The sequence below is a fragment of the Panulirus ornatus genome, chromosome 35, assembly GCF_036320965.1.
Source record: "Panulirus ornatus isolate Po-2019 chromosome 35, ASM3632096v1, whole genome shotgun sequence".
NCBI lineage: Eukaryota > Metazoa > Arthropoda > Malacostraca > Decapoda > Palinuridae > Panulirus > Panulirus ornatus.
Window position 1 is genome coordinate 17,967,475 of NC_092258.1, and position 14,696 is coordinate 17,982,170.

At 50.4% G+C, this 14,696-nt stretch overlaps 1 protein-coding gene across 1 annotated transcript in view; it reads left to right on the forward strand.

Moving 5' to 3' along the window:
- The window catches only part of LOC139760192 (potassium channel subfamily K member 1-like), a 598,280-nt gene that overhangs the window by 244,741 nt on the left and 338,843 nt on the right, over positions 1–14,696 (forward strand). The window lies entirely within an intron of this gene.

The window sequence follows — 14,696 nt, forward strand, 5'->3', positions numbered from 1 at the left end:
GTGTGATGGTTATGACAAGTAGTGGTTCTCAGTGTGATGGACCATAGGAACTTTAGAGGGTCCCAATGTGTTGGACCATGGCAGCTATAGTGGATCCCAGTGTGAGGGACCATGGTAGGTATAGTGCGTCCTAGTGTGGTGAACTATGGTAACTATAGTAGGCCCCAGTGCGGTGGACCGTGGCAGGAATTATGGGTCCCAGTGTGTTGGAAATTGGCAGCTATTGTGGGTCCCAGTATGGTAGACCATGGTAACTAAGGTGGGTCCCAATATGGTAGACCATGGTAACTAAGGTAGGTCCCAGTGTGGTGATCTATTTCAGGTATAGTGGATCCCAGTGTAGTGGACCATGGCAGGTATCGTGAGTCCCACTGTGGTTGACCATAGCAGCTATGGGTGGTACCACTGTGCCGGTGAATAGCAACCATAATGGGTCCAGTGTGGCGGACCATGGCAACTATCGTGGGTCACATTTTGGTAGGCCCTGATAGCTATAGTGGGTCCCAGTATCGTGGATCATGACAGGTATAGTGGATTCCAGTGTCGTGGGCCATTGCAAGTATAGTGGTTCCCAGTTTGATGGACCATGGCAGATTTAGTGGGTCCCAGTGTAGCTCACCATGGCAGCTATAGTGAGTCCCAGTGTGGTAGACTAAGGCAGACATAGTGGGTCCCAGTTTGATGGATCATGGCAGCTATAATGGGTCCCGTATTTTGGACCATGGTACCTATAGTGGGTCCCAGTGTCTTGGTTCATGGCAGATATAGTGGGTTCCAGTGTATTGGACCATGACAGCTATTGTGGGTCTGCTCGTGATGGACCATGGCAGGTATAGTACCTGGCACCATGGTGGGCAGTAGCAAGTATTATGGGTCCCAGTGTGATGGACCATGGTAACTATTGTGGGTTCCAGTCTGGTGGACCATGGCAGGCATAGGAGTTCCCAGTTTGGTGGACCATGGCAGATATAGAGTGTCTCAGTGTGGTTGACCATGGCAGCTATAGTGGATTCCAGTGTGGTGGACCCTGGCAGGTATTGTGGGCCTTGAAATGATGGACAATGGCAGCTATAGTGGGTCTCCTTGTCGTGGATCATGGCAGCTACAGTGGGTCTCAGTGTGTTGGACCATTGCAACTATAGTAGGTTCCAATGTAGTAGACCATGGCCGTTTTAACGGGTCTCAATGTGGTGGTTAATGACAGGTACAGTGGGTTCCAGTGTGATGACCATGGCAGCTATAGTGGGTCCAAGTGTGGTGATCCATGGCTGATATAGTGGTTCTCAGTGGGGTGGACCAAGGGAGCTATAGTCTGTCCCATTGTGGTGAACTATGGCGGCTATCGTGGGTCTTAGTGTAGTGGGTCATAGCAGATACAGTTGGTCCGAGTGTGGTGAACTATGTTAGGTATAGTGGGTTCCTGTTTTTTGGACCATATCAGGTATAGTGGGTCCCAGTGTGTTGGACCATTGCAGCTATAGTGGGTCCCAGTATGGAGGACCATGGTACCTATGGTGGGTCCCAGTGTGTTGGTCCATGGCAGGTATAAAGGGTACCAGTGTGTCAGGCAATGGCAAGTATAGTGTGCCACAGTGTGGCAGACCATGGCAACTATTGTGGATCCAATTTTGATGGACCATGGCCGTTATAATACATCCCAGTGTGATGGATCATGACAGTTATAGTGTGTTAAAGTGTGGTGGGCCATGGGAAGTATGGTGGTTCCTAATTTGGTTGACCACTGTAGATATAGTTGTCTTCAGTGTGGTTGACCATGGCAGCTATAGTGGGTCCAATTGTGATGGACCATGGCAGCTATAGTGGGTCCCGTATGGTGAACCATCGTACCTATTGTGGGTCCCAGTGTGGTGGTCTATGGCAGGTTAAGTGGTCCTAGTGTAGTGAACCATGGCAGCTATTGTGGGTCCCAGTGTGGTAGACCATGGCAACTAATGTGGGTCTCAGTCTGGTGGACCATGGCAGGTATAGTGTATCCTAATTTATTGGACCATGGCAGATGTAGTGGGTTCCATTGTGTTTACCATGGCAGCTATAGTGGGTACAAATGTGGTGGACTAAAGCAACTAAAGTGGGTCCTAGTGTCGTAGACCATGGCAGCTGTAGTTGATCCCATTGTGGTGGACCATGGCAGCTATAGTGGGTCCCAGTGTGGTGAAATATGACAGCTATAGTGTGTCCCATTGTGGCAGACCGTGAAGGTAAAGTGGGTTTCAGTGTGGTGGACCATGGTATGAATATTGGGTCCCAGTGTAGTGCACCATGGCAGCTATGGTAAGTCCCAGTGGGTGAAAAATGGCAGGTATAGTGGGTCCCAGTATGTTGGACCATGGCAGCTATAATGGGACACAGTATGGTGGACATGGCAGGCATATTGGGTTCCAGAAAGGTAGACCATGCCAGGTGCAGTAGGGCCCGGTGTGGTGAACCGTGGCAGCTATAGTAGGTCCCAATGTGATGGACCATTACAGATATAGTGGATCCTAATGTTGTGGACCGTGGCAGGTATAGTGGGTCCCAATGTGGTTGACTAAGGCTTGGATAGTGGGACCCAGTGTGGTGTACCATGGCAGGTGTAGTGGGTCTTAGTGTGGAGGACCATGGTACCTATGGCGGGTCCCAGTGTGTTAGTCCATGGCAGGTATAAAGGGTACCAGTGTGTGAAGCAATGGCAAGTATAGTGTGTCACAGTGTGTCAGACCATGGCAACTACTGTGGATCCCATTTTGATGGACCATGGCCATTATAATACATCCCACTGTGATGGATCATGACAGTTATAGTGTGTTCAAGTGTGATGGGCCATGGCAAGTATGGTGGTTCCTAATTTGGTTGGCCACTGTAGATATAGTTGTCTTCAGTGTGGTTGACCATGGCAGCTATAGTGGGTCCCGTATGGTGAACCATCGTACCTATTGTGGGTCCCAGTGTGGTGGTCTATGGCAGGTTAAGTGGGTCCTAGTGTAGTGAACCATGGCAGCTATTGTGGGTCCCAGTGTGGTAGACCATGGCAGCTATAGTGGATACCAGTACGGTGGGCAATGGTGGGTACAGTGTGTCTCAGTGTGGCGGACCATGGCAACTAATGTGGGTCTCAGTCTGGTGGACCATGGCAGGTATAGTGGATCCTAATTTATTGGACCATGGCAGATATAGCGGGTCCCAATGTGTTTGACCATGGCAGCTATAGTGGGTACAAATGTGGTGGACTAAAGCAATTAAAGTGGGTCCTAGTGTCGTAGACCATGGCAGCTGTAGTTGATCCCATTGTGGTGGACCATGGCAGCTATAGTGAATCCCAGTGTGGTGAAACATGACAGCTATAGTGTGTCCCATTGTGGCAGACCGTGAAGGTAAAGTGGGTTTCAGTGTGGTGGACCATGGTATGAATATTGGGTCCCAGTGTAGTGCACCATGGCAGCTATAGTAAGTCCCAGTGGGGGAAAAATGGCAGGTATAGTGGGTCCCAGTATGTTGGACCATGGCAGCTATAATGGGACACAGTATGGTGGACATGGCAGGCATATTGGGTTCCAGAAAGGTAGACCATGCCAGGTGCAGTAGGGCCCGGTGTGGTGAACCGTGGCAGCTATAGTAGGTCCCAATGTGATGGACCATTACAGATATAGTGGGTCCTAATGTTGTGGACCGTGGCAGGTATAGTGGGTCCCAATGTGGTGGACTGAAGCTTGGATAGTGGGACCCAGTGTGGTGTACCATGGCAGGTGTAGTGGGTCTTAGTGTGGTGGACCATGGCAGCTATTGCGGATCCCAGTGTGGTGGACCATAGCAGCTATAGTGGGTACCAGTGTGTCGGTCAATGGCAAGCATAGTGGGTCGCTGTGTGACCGAGCATGGCAACTATAGTTAATCCCATTTTGGTGGACAATGGTAGTTTTAGTGAATCCCAGTGTGATGGATCATGACATGTATAGTGGGTCCCCGTATCGTGGACCATGGCACCTATAGTAGGTCCCAGTGTGGTTGACCATGGCAGCTATAGTGGGTATTAGTGTGTCTGTCAATGGCAAGCATACTGGGTCGCAGTGTGGCGGACCATGGTAACTATAGTGGATCCCATTTTGGTGGACCATGGTCGTTATAGTGGATCCCATTGTGATGGAACGTGACAGATATAGTGGGTTCAGGTGTGATAGGCCGTGACAAGTACAGTGGGTCCCAGTTTGGTTGACCATGGTAGATATAGTGGCTCCCAGTGTGGTAGAACATGGCAGCTATAGTAAGCCCCCGTATGATGGACCATGGTACCTATAATGGGTTCCAGTGTTGTGGTCCATGGCAGGTTATGTGGGTCCTAGTTTGGCGAACCATGGCACTTATCATGGGTTCCATTGTGGTGGACCATGGCATCTATAGTGGATGCCAGTATGGTGGGCAATAGCAAGTATAGTTTGTTTGTCCCAGTGGTGGACCATGGCAGATATAGTGGGTCCCAGTGTGTCTAACCATGGCAGCTATAGTGGGTACAAGTGTGGTGGACCAAAGCAATGAAGTGGGTCCTAGTGCCATAGACCATGGCAGCTATAGTGGATCCCATTATGGTGGACCATGGCAGCTATAGTGGGTCCCAGTGTGGTGAACCATGACAGCTATAGTGTATTCCAGTGTGATGGGCCGTGACGGGTAAAGTTGGTTCCATTGTGGTGGACCATGGCAGGTATATTGTGTCTCAGTGTAGCGGACCATGGCAGCTATAGTAAGTCCCAGTGGGTGGAAGATGGCAGTTATAGTGGGTTCCAGTATGTTGAACCATGGCCGCTATAGTGGGACCCAGTATGGTGGACGTGTCGGGTATAGTAGGTCCCAGTGAGGTAGACCATGGCAGGTGCAGTAGGGCCCGATGTGGTGAATCATGGCAGCTGTAGTTGGTCCCAGTGTGGTGGACCATTACAGGTATAGTGGGTTCTAATGTGGTAGATCCTGGCAGCTATAGTGGATCTCAGTGTGGTGGACCGGGGTAGGGATAGTGGGACAGTGTGGTGGACCATGGCAGATGTAGTGGGTTCTAGTGTGGTGGACCATGGCAGCTATAGCGTGTCCCAGTGTGGTGGACCATGGAAGCTATAGTGGGTACCAGTGTGTCGGGCAACGGCAAGTATAGTGGGTCCCAGTGTGACGGACCATGGCAACTATCATGAATTCCATTTAGTAAACCATGGCAGCTATAGTGGATCCCAGTGTGATGGATCATGACAGGTATAGTGGATTCCAGTGTGGAGGGCGGTTGCAAGTATAGTGGGTCCCAGTTTGGTTGACCATGGTAGATATAGTGGCTCTCATTTTGGTGGACAATGGCAGTTATAGTGGGTCTTAATATGATGGACCATGGCAGCCATAGTGGGTCACCGTATGATCCATGTTACCTATAGTGGGTCCCAGTGTGGTGGTCCATGGCAGGTCGTGGGTCCGAGTGTAGTGAAACATGGTAGTTATAGTGGGTCCCATTGTGATGGACAGTGGCGGTTATATTGGGTCCCCGTATGGTGGACCATGGTACCTATAGTGAGTCCCAGTGTGGCGGTCCATGGCAGGTTTAGTGGGTCCTAGAATAGTGAATCATAGCACCTATAGTGGGTCTAATTATGATGGACCATGGCAGCTATACTGGGTCCCCGTATGGTGGAATATGGTACCTATAGTGGATCCCAGCGTGGTGGTCTATGGCAGGTTAAGTGGGTCTTAATGTAGTGAACCATGGCATGTATAGTGGGTCCCAGTGTGGTGGACCATGGCAACTAATGTTTGTTCCAGTCTGGTGGACCATGGCAGGTATAGTAGGTCCTATTTTGGTGAGCCATGGGAGATATAGTGAGTCCCAGTGTGCTTGACTATGGCAGCTATAGTGGGTACGAGTGTGGTGGACCAAAGCAATGAAGTGGGTCCTAGTGTCGTAGACCATGGCAGCTATAGTGGATCCCATCGTGGTGCACCATGGCAGCTATAGTGGATCTCAGTGTGGAGAACCATGACAGATATAGTGTCTTAGTGTGGTGGGCCGTGACAGGTAAAGTGGGTTCCAATGTTGTGGACCATTGCAGGTATATTGGATCCCAGTGTAGTGTACCATGTTAGCTATGATAAGTCCAGTGGATGGAAGATGGCAGGTATAGTGGGTTCCAGTATGTTAGACCATGGCAGCTATAGTGGGACCCATTATGGTGGACATGGCAGGTATAGTGGGTCCCAGTGAGGTAGACCATGGCAGGTACAGTAGGGCCCGGTGTGCTGCACCATGTCAGCTATAGTGGGTCCCTGTGTGGTGGACCATTACTGGTATAGTGGGTCCTAATGAGCTGGACCATGACATCTATAGTGGGTCCCAGTGTAGATGACCAAGGCAGGGATAGTGGGATCCGGTGTGGTGGACCATGGCAGGTGTAGTGGGTCCTAGTGTGGTGGACGTGGCAGGTATAGAGGTTCCCAGTGAGGTACACTATGGCTGTTATAGTAGGGCCCAGTGTGGTGTACCATAGCAGCTATAGTGAATCCCATTATGGTGAACCATGGCAGGTATAGTGGGTCCCCTTTTTGCTGATAATGGCAGCTATAGTGGGTCCCAGTGTGGTTGACCATGACAGTTATTAGTGTGTCCCATTATGTTTACCCCTGGCAGTTATAGTAGGTCATTGTTTGGTGGACCATGTCAGCTTTGGTTGGTCCCTGTTTAGTAGACCTTGGCTGGTATAGTGGGTTCTAGTGTTGTGGACAACGGCAAGTATCGTGGGTCCCAGTGTGGTTGAACATGGCAGCTATCGTGGGTGTCAATGTGGCTGACCATGGGAGCTATAGTGGGTACCAGAGTGGTGGGTAGTAGCAGTATAGTGGGTCCTATTATGGTGGACCATGGCAACTATAGAGGGTCCCATTGTGTTGGATCATGACAAGTATACCGGGACGATGGCAGGTATAGTAGGTTCCAGTATGGTGGAACATGGCAGATATTGTGGGTCCCAGTGTGGTTAACAAAGTCAGCTATAGTGGGTCACAGGGTGGTGGACCATGGCAGCTATAGTAGGTCCCCGTGTGGTAGACTATGGTAACTATATTGGGTCTCAGTTTGGTGGGCCATGCCAGGTACAGTGGGTCCTAGTGTAGGGGACCATGGCAGCTATAGGGGGTCGCAGTATAGTGAACCGTGGCAGGTATAGTGGTTTCCACTTTGGTAGACTATAGCAGGTATAGTGAGTCTCAGTGTGGTGGACCATGGCACCTATAGTGAGTCCCATTATGGTGGATCATGGATGGTTAAGTGGGTCCTAGTGTGGTAGACCATGGCAGGTATGGTTGGTCCCACTTGATGGATTTTGGCGGGTATATTGGATCCTTGTGTATGGAAAATGGCAAGTATGGTGGGTCCCAGTGTGGTTGAAAATGACAGCTGTAGTGGGTACCAGTGTGGTTGGCAATAGAAAATATAATGGGTCCCAGTGTGGGGTACCATGGCAGCTATCGTTGGTCCCATTGTGGTGGACCATCGCAGCTATATTGGGTCCCAGTGTGGTGGACCATGACACTTATAGTGGGTCCCATTACGGTGGACATTACAAGTATAGTGGGTTCCAGTGTGGTGAACAATAGCAGATATAGTTGGTCCCAGTGTGGTTGACCGAGGCAATTATGATAGGTCTGTGTTGTGGATCATGGTAGCTATAGTGGGTCCCCGAATGGTGGATTATGTTTCTTATAGTGGGTCCCAGTTTGATGGCCCATGGCAGGTATAGTGGGTCCTATGATAGTGGATCATGGCAGATATAGTGGGTCCCAGTAAGGCGGACCATGACAGGTATAGTAGATTCCAGTGTGGTAGACCATGGCAGGTATAGTGGGTCATATTGAGGTGGATCATGGTAGGTATAGTGGGTCCCAGTGTGGTGGACCCTGGCAGGTTTAGTGGGTGTCATTGTGATGGACAATGGGAGCTACACTGGGTCTCAATGTGGCGGACCAGGGCAGCTATAATGGGTCCCAGTGTGGTGGACCTTGGCAACTATAGTAGGTCTCATTGTGATGGACCATAGCCGCTGTAGTGGATCCTAGTGTGATAGACCATGACATTTATAGTGGGTTCCAGCATGGTGGACAATGGCACGTATAGTGGGTCCCAGTTTGGTTATATTGGTTATATTGGTTCCCAGTGTAGTTGACCATGGCAGCTGTAGTGGGTCACTGTGTGGTGAACCATGGCAACTATAGTGGGTCCCAGTTTGCTGGACCATGATAGCTATAGTGGGCATCAGTGTGGTGAACCGTGGTAAGTATAGTAGGTCCTAATATGGTGGGTCATGGCAGGTATATTGGGTCCCAGTGTGGTGAACCATGGCAGCTATATTGAGTCCCATTGTAGTGGACCATGGCAGGTATAGTAAGTCTCAATGTGGTGGTCCATGGCAGGTACAGTTGGCCCCAGTTTAGTGAACCATTGCAGGTATAGTAGATTCCAGTATGGTGGACAATGGTAGCTATAGTGGGTGTCAGTGTGGTAGACTATGGCCGCTGTAGTGGGTCCCAGTATGGTAGACCATGACAGCTATATTTGGTCTCAGTGTGAGGGACCATGGCAGCTATTTTTAGGCCCAGTGTGTTGGACTGTGGCAGCTGTATTGGGTTCCTCTATGGTGGACCACGGCAGTTATATTGGTTCCAAGTTTGGTGGACCATATGAGCTATAATGTGTCCTAGTTTGGTGATCCATGAGAGGTATATTGGGCCCCAGTGTGATGTACCATGGCAGCTTTAGTGGATCCCAGTGTGATGGACAATTGCAGGTATATTGGGTCCAGTTATGATGGACCTTGGTAGGTATAGAGGGCTCCACTGTTCCGAACCATGGCAAATGCAGTGGGTCCCAGTATGGTTCATCATGGCAGCTATAGTTATACCCGCTGTGGTAGACCATGACAGCTATATTGGGCCCTAGTGTCGTGAACCATATCTTTGATAGTGGATCTCTGTGTAATGGGCCATGGCAGCTCTACTGGGTCCTAGTTTAGTGGACCATGACAGCAATATTGAGTCCCAGTGTGGTGAACCATGGCAAGTACAATGGTTCCCAGTATGCTGGACCACTACAGGTATATTGGGTCACAGTGTGGTGGACATGGCAGTTATAATGAGTCCCAGTGTGGTGGACTATGGAAGGTATAGTGGGTCTCAGTGTTTTGGTCTATGGTAGCGGTAATGGGTCCCAGTATAGTGGACCATGGCAGGTATAGTGGGTCCCAGTATGGTGGACCACTGTAGTTATAGTGTATCTCAGTGTGGCGGATATTGGTGGGTATGGTGGGTCCAAGTGTGATGAACAATGGCAGCTATAGTGGGTCCCAGTGTGATGAGCCATGGCAGGTATAGTGCTTCCCAGTGCTGTGGACCATGGTAGGCATATTGACCCAGTGTGGTGGACCATGGCGGATATAGTGGGTCTTAGTGTGGTGGACCATGACAGCTATACCGGGTCTTAATGTGGTGGAACATGGCAAGTATAGTTGTTCCCATTGTGCTGGACCATGGCAGATACAGTGGGTCCTAGTGTGGTGGACCAAGGCGGCTATAGTTGGCCCTAATGTGGTGGACCATGGTACTTAATGTGTGTCCCAGTTTGGGGGACCATGGCAAATATAGTGGATTCTAGTGTGTTGGACTATGGGAGCTATGGTGGGTCCCAGGGGATGGACCATGGCAGCTGTTGTTCCCAGTGTGTTGGACCATGACAGGTATAGTGGGTCCCAGTGTGGTAAAGAATGGAGATTATAGTGGGTCTCAGTGTAGTGGACCATGGCAAGTATAGTGGACTCCAGTGTGGTGGACCATGTCACCAATGTTGGGTCCCAGCGTGGTAGACCATGGCAGGTATTGTGGCTCCCAGTGTGGTGGAACATGGCAGGTGTTGTGGGATCCAGTGTGGAGGACCATGGCAGGTATAGTGGGTCCTAGTGCGGTGGAACATGTCAGCTGTAATGGGTCCCAGTGTGGTGGACTATGGCAGTTATAGTCTTGTACACCATGGCAGGTATAGTGGGTCTTAGTGTGTTTGACCATGACAAATATACTGGGTCCCAGTGTGGTGGACCATATCCCCTATAGTGGGTCCCTGTGTGGTAGACCATGGCAGGTATAGCGGCTCACAATGTGGTGGACCATGGCAAGTACTGTGGGACCCAGTTATTGAACCATGGCAGGTATAGTGGGTCCCAGTGTGGTGGACCAAGGCAAATATTGTGGGTCCCAGTGTGATAGACTATGGCAGGTATTGTGGGCCTCAATGTGGTAGACCATGGCAGGTATTGTGGGTCTCTGTGTGGTGGACCATGGCTGGTGTAGTGATTCCCAGTGTGGTGGACCATGTCACCTATAGTGCGTCCCAGTGTGGTGGTCCATGGCATGTATAGTGGGCCCTAGTTTGGTAGAAGATGGCACCTATAGTGGGTCTCAGTATGGTGGACCATGGCAGGCATAGTGGGTCTCACTGTGACAGACAAAGGTAAGCATAGTGGGTCCCAGTGTGGTGGAACAGGTCAGCTATAGTAGGTCCCAGTGTGGTGGACCATGGCACCTATAGTGGGTCCCTGTGTAGTGATCCATGGCAGTTATAGTGGGTTCCAGTGTAGTGGCCCATAGCACCTATAGTGGGTTCGAGAACGAAAGACCATTGCAGGTTCAATGAGTCCCAGTGTTGTGGAGCATGGCACCTATAGTGGGTCCCAGTATTATGTACCATTGCAGATTTAGTGGTGGATCTTGGCAGCTATAGCGGTTCCCGGTGTAGTGGACTATTGCTGCTATAGTGGGTCTGATTGTGGTTGACCATGATAGCTACAGTGGATCACAATGTGGTGGACCATGACAATTATAGTGGGTCCTAGTGTGGTTGACCATGGCAGTTTTAGTGTTTTTCAGTTTGTTGGACTATGGCAGGTATTGTGTGACCCAGTGTGGTGGATAATGGTCGGTGTAATGAGTCCTAGTGTGTTGGACCATAGCAGCTTAAGTGGGTCCCAGTATTGTGGACCATGGCAAGTACAGTTGTTCCCAGTGTGGTGGACCATGGCAGGAATAGTGGGGCCTAGTGTGATGGACCATGGTGGCTATAGTGGGTCCCAGTGTGTTGGCCTATGTCACCTATTTTGGGTCCCAATGTGATGGACCATGGCAGGTATAGTGGGTCCAAGTGTGGTAGAGAATGACAGGTATTGTGGGTCTCAGTGTGGTGGACTATAGCAGGTATATCGGGTCCCAGTGTGGTGGACTGTCACCCATATTGGGTCCCAGCGTGGTTGAACATGGCTGGTATAGTGGCTCCCAGTGTGGTGGAACAAGACATGTATCGCGAGACCCAGTATGGTGGCCCATGGTAGGTATAGTGGGTCCTAGAGTGGTGGACCATGGAAGTTGTAGTGGGTCCCAGTGTGGTGGACCATGGCAATTATAATGGGTCCCAGTCTCGTAGACCATGGCAGGTATAGTGGGCCTTAGTGTGGTTGACCATGGCAAGTATAGTGGGTCCCTATCTGGTGGGCCATATCACCTATAGTGGGTCCCAATGTGGTAGACCATGGCAAGTATAGTGCCTCACAATGTGATGGACCATGGCAGGTATTTTGGGATCTAGTGTGGACTATGGCAGGTATAGTGGGTCCCAGGCTGGTAGACCATAGCAGCTGTAGTGGGCCCCAGTATGTTGAGCCATGGCAGTTATAGTGGGTCCCAGTCTGGTAGACTATGGCAGGTATAGTGGGTTCCAGTGTGGTGGACCATGGCAGCTATAGTGGATCCCAATGTGGTGGGGCATGATAGTTATAGTGGGTCCCAGTGTAGTGTACCATGCTAGGTATATTGCCTTCTAGTGTGTTGGACCATGGCAGTTATAGTGGGTTCCAATGTGGCAGACCATGGCAGGTATACTGGCTCACAGTACGATAGACCATGGCAGGTATATTGGGTCCTAGTGTGGTAGAGAATGACAGGTATAGTGGGTCTCAGTGTGGTAGACCATGGCAGGTATAGTGGGTCCCAGTGTGGTAGACCAAGTCACCTATATTGGGTCCCAGCGTGGTTGAACATGGCTGGTATAGTGGCTCCCAGTATGGTGGAACAAGGCAGGTATCGTGGGACCCAGTATGGTGGACCATGGCAGATATAGTGAGTCCTAGAGTGGTGGACCATTTGAGCTGTAGTAGGTCCCAGTGTGATGAACCATGGCAGTTATAGTGGGTTCCAGTCTGGTAGGGTATAACAGATATAGTGGGTCTTAGTGTGGTTGACCATGGCAAGTAGTGTGGGTCCCAGTGTGGTGGACCATATCACCTATAGTGGGTACCAGTGAGTTAGACGATGGCAGGTACAGTGGCTCGCAATGTGATGGACCATGGCAGGTATTTTGGGACCCAGTGTAGTGGACCATATCTCCCATAGTGGGTCCCAATGTGGTAGACCATGGCAGGTATAGTGGCTCACAATGTGATGGACCATGGCAGGTATAGTGGCTCACAATGTGATGGACTATGGCAGGTATTTTGGTACCCGATGTGGTGACCATATCTTCTATAGTGAGTCCCAGTCTGGTAGACCATAGCAGCTGTAGTGGGTCCCAGTGTTGAACCATGACAGTTATATTGGGTCTCAGTGTAGTAGACCATGGTAGGTATATTGCCTTCCAGTGTGTTGGAACATGGGTTATAGTGGGTCCCAATGTGGTAGACCATGGCAGGTATCCTGGCTCACAATGTGATTGACCATGGCAGGTATAGTGGCTTCTAGTGTGGTGGACTATGACAAGTATAGTGGTCCCAGTGTGGTGAACCATGGCAGCTATAGCGTGTCCCCGTGTGGTGGGCCATGGCTGCTATTGTGGGTCCCACTGTGATGGACCATGGCAGGTATAGGTGTGGGAGAGAATCCCAGGTATAGGGTTCTCAGTTTAGTGGACCATGGCAGGTATAGTGGGTCCCAGTGTAGTGGACCATGTCACCTATACTGAGTCCCAGCGTGGTAGACTGTGCAAATATAGTGGCTCCCAATGTTGTGGGACGTGGCAGGTATTGTGGGACCTAGTATGGTGGACCATGGTAGGAATATTGGGTCCTAGTATGGACCATGACAACTGTGGTAGGTCATAGTGAGGTGGACCATGGCAGTGTAGTGGGTCCAAGTCTGATAGACCATAGCAAGTATAGTTGAGTCTCAGTGTGGTTGATTAGGGCAAGTATATTGGGTCCTAGTGTGGTGGACCATATCACCTATAGTGAGTACCTGTGTGGTAGACCATGACAGGTATAGTGGCTCCATGTGTGATGAACCATGGCAGGTATTGTGGGACTCAGTGTGGTGGACCACGGCAGGTATAGTGGGTCCCAGTGTGATGGACCGTGACAGCTATTATGGGTCCCAGTGTGGTGAACCATGGCAGGTATTGTGGGTCCTAGTGTGGCAGACCATGACAAGTATAGTAGGTCTCAGTGTGATGGACTATGGCAGGTATAGTAGGTCCCAGTGTGGTGGACCATATCATCTATACTGCGTCCCAGTGTGGTGGTCCATGGCAGGTATAGTGTGGCCTAGTGTGGTAGATCATGGTACCTATAGTGGGTCCCAGTATGGTGGACCATGGCAGGTATAGTGCGTCCTAGTGTGGTGGACTATAGCAGGTATAGTAAGTCTTAGTGTGGTGGACCATGGCAGATATAGTGTCCCAGTATGGTTGACCATGGCAGCTATAGTGGGTCCTAGTATGTTTGACCATGGCAGCTGTAGTATTTTCTAGTGTCATGGACCATGACAACTAAAGTGGATCGCAGTGTGGTGGACCATGGCTGATATAGTGGGTCCCAGTTTGGTGGACCTCAACAGCTATAGTGGGTCCCAGTGTGGTGAACCTTGGCAGCTAATGTGTTTCCCATTGTGGTGTACCAAGACAGGTATAGTGGGTCCAAGTTTGGTGGGCTATCGCAGCTACAGTAGGTCCCAATATGTTGGACAATGGCAGCTATAGTGGGTTCTATTGTGGTGGACCATGGCAATTACAGTAGGTTCCAGTGTGGTGGACCATGGCAGCTATAGTGGATCCCAGTGTGCTGAAAAATGGCAGCTATAGTGGGTCTCAATATGATGGACCATGGCAGCTACATTGGGTACCAGCGTGGTGGACCATGGCAGGTATAGTGGTTCTGAGTGTGGTGCACCATGACAGCTATGTGGGTCCCATTGTGGTGCATCATGGCAGCTATACTGGGTCCCAGTATGGTGGATCATGGCATGTATAATGGGTCCCCGTGGGGTGGACCATAACAGCTATAGTGGGTCCCAGCGTGCTGGACAATGGCGTATATAGTTGATCCCAGTATGATGGACAATAGCAGCTATAGCAGGTCTCAGCGTAATGGGCCATGGTATTGATAGTGGGTCTCAGCGTGGTGGAAAATGGCAACTATAGTGGGTCTCAGTGTGGTGGATCCTCGCAGCTGGGACCATGATACCTATAGTGGGTCACGGTGAGGAGGACCATGGCAGGTATAGTGAGTCCCTGTGTGATGGACCATGGTAGCTATGGTGAGTCTCAGTGTGTTGGACCATGGCAGCTATAGCGGGTCCATTGTGGTGGAACATGGCAAGTTTAATGGATCCCATTGTGGTGGACCATGGCAGCAATAGTGTGTCCCACTGGG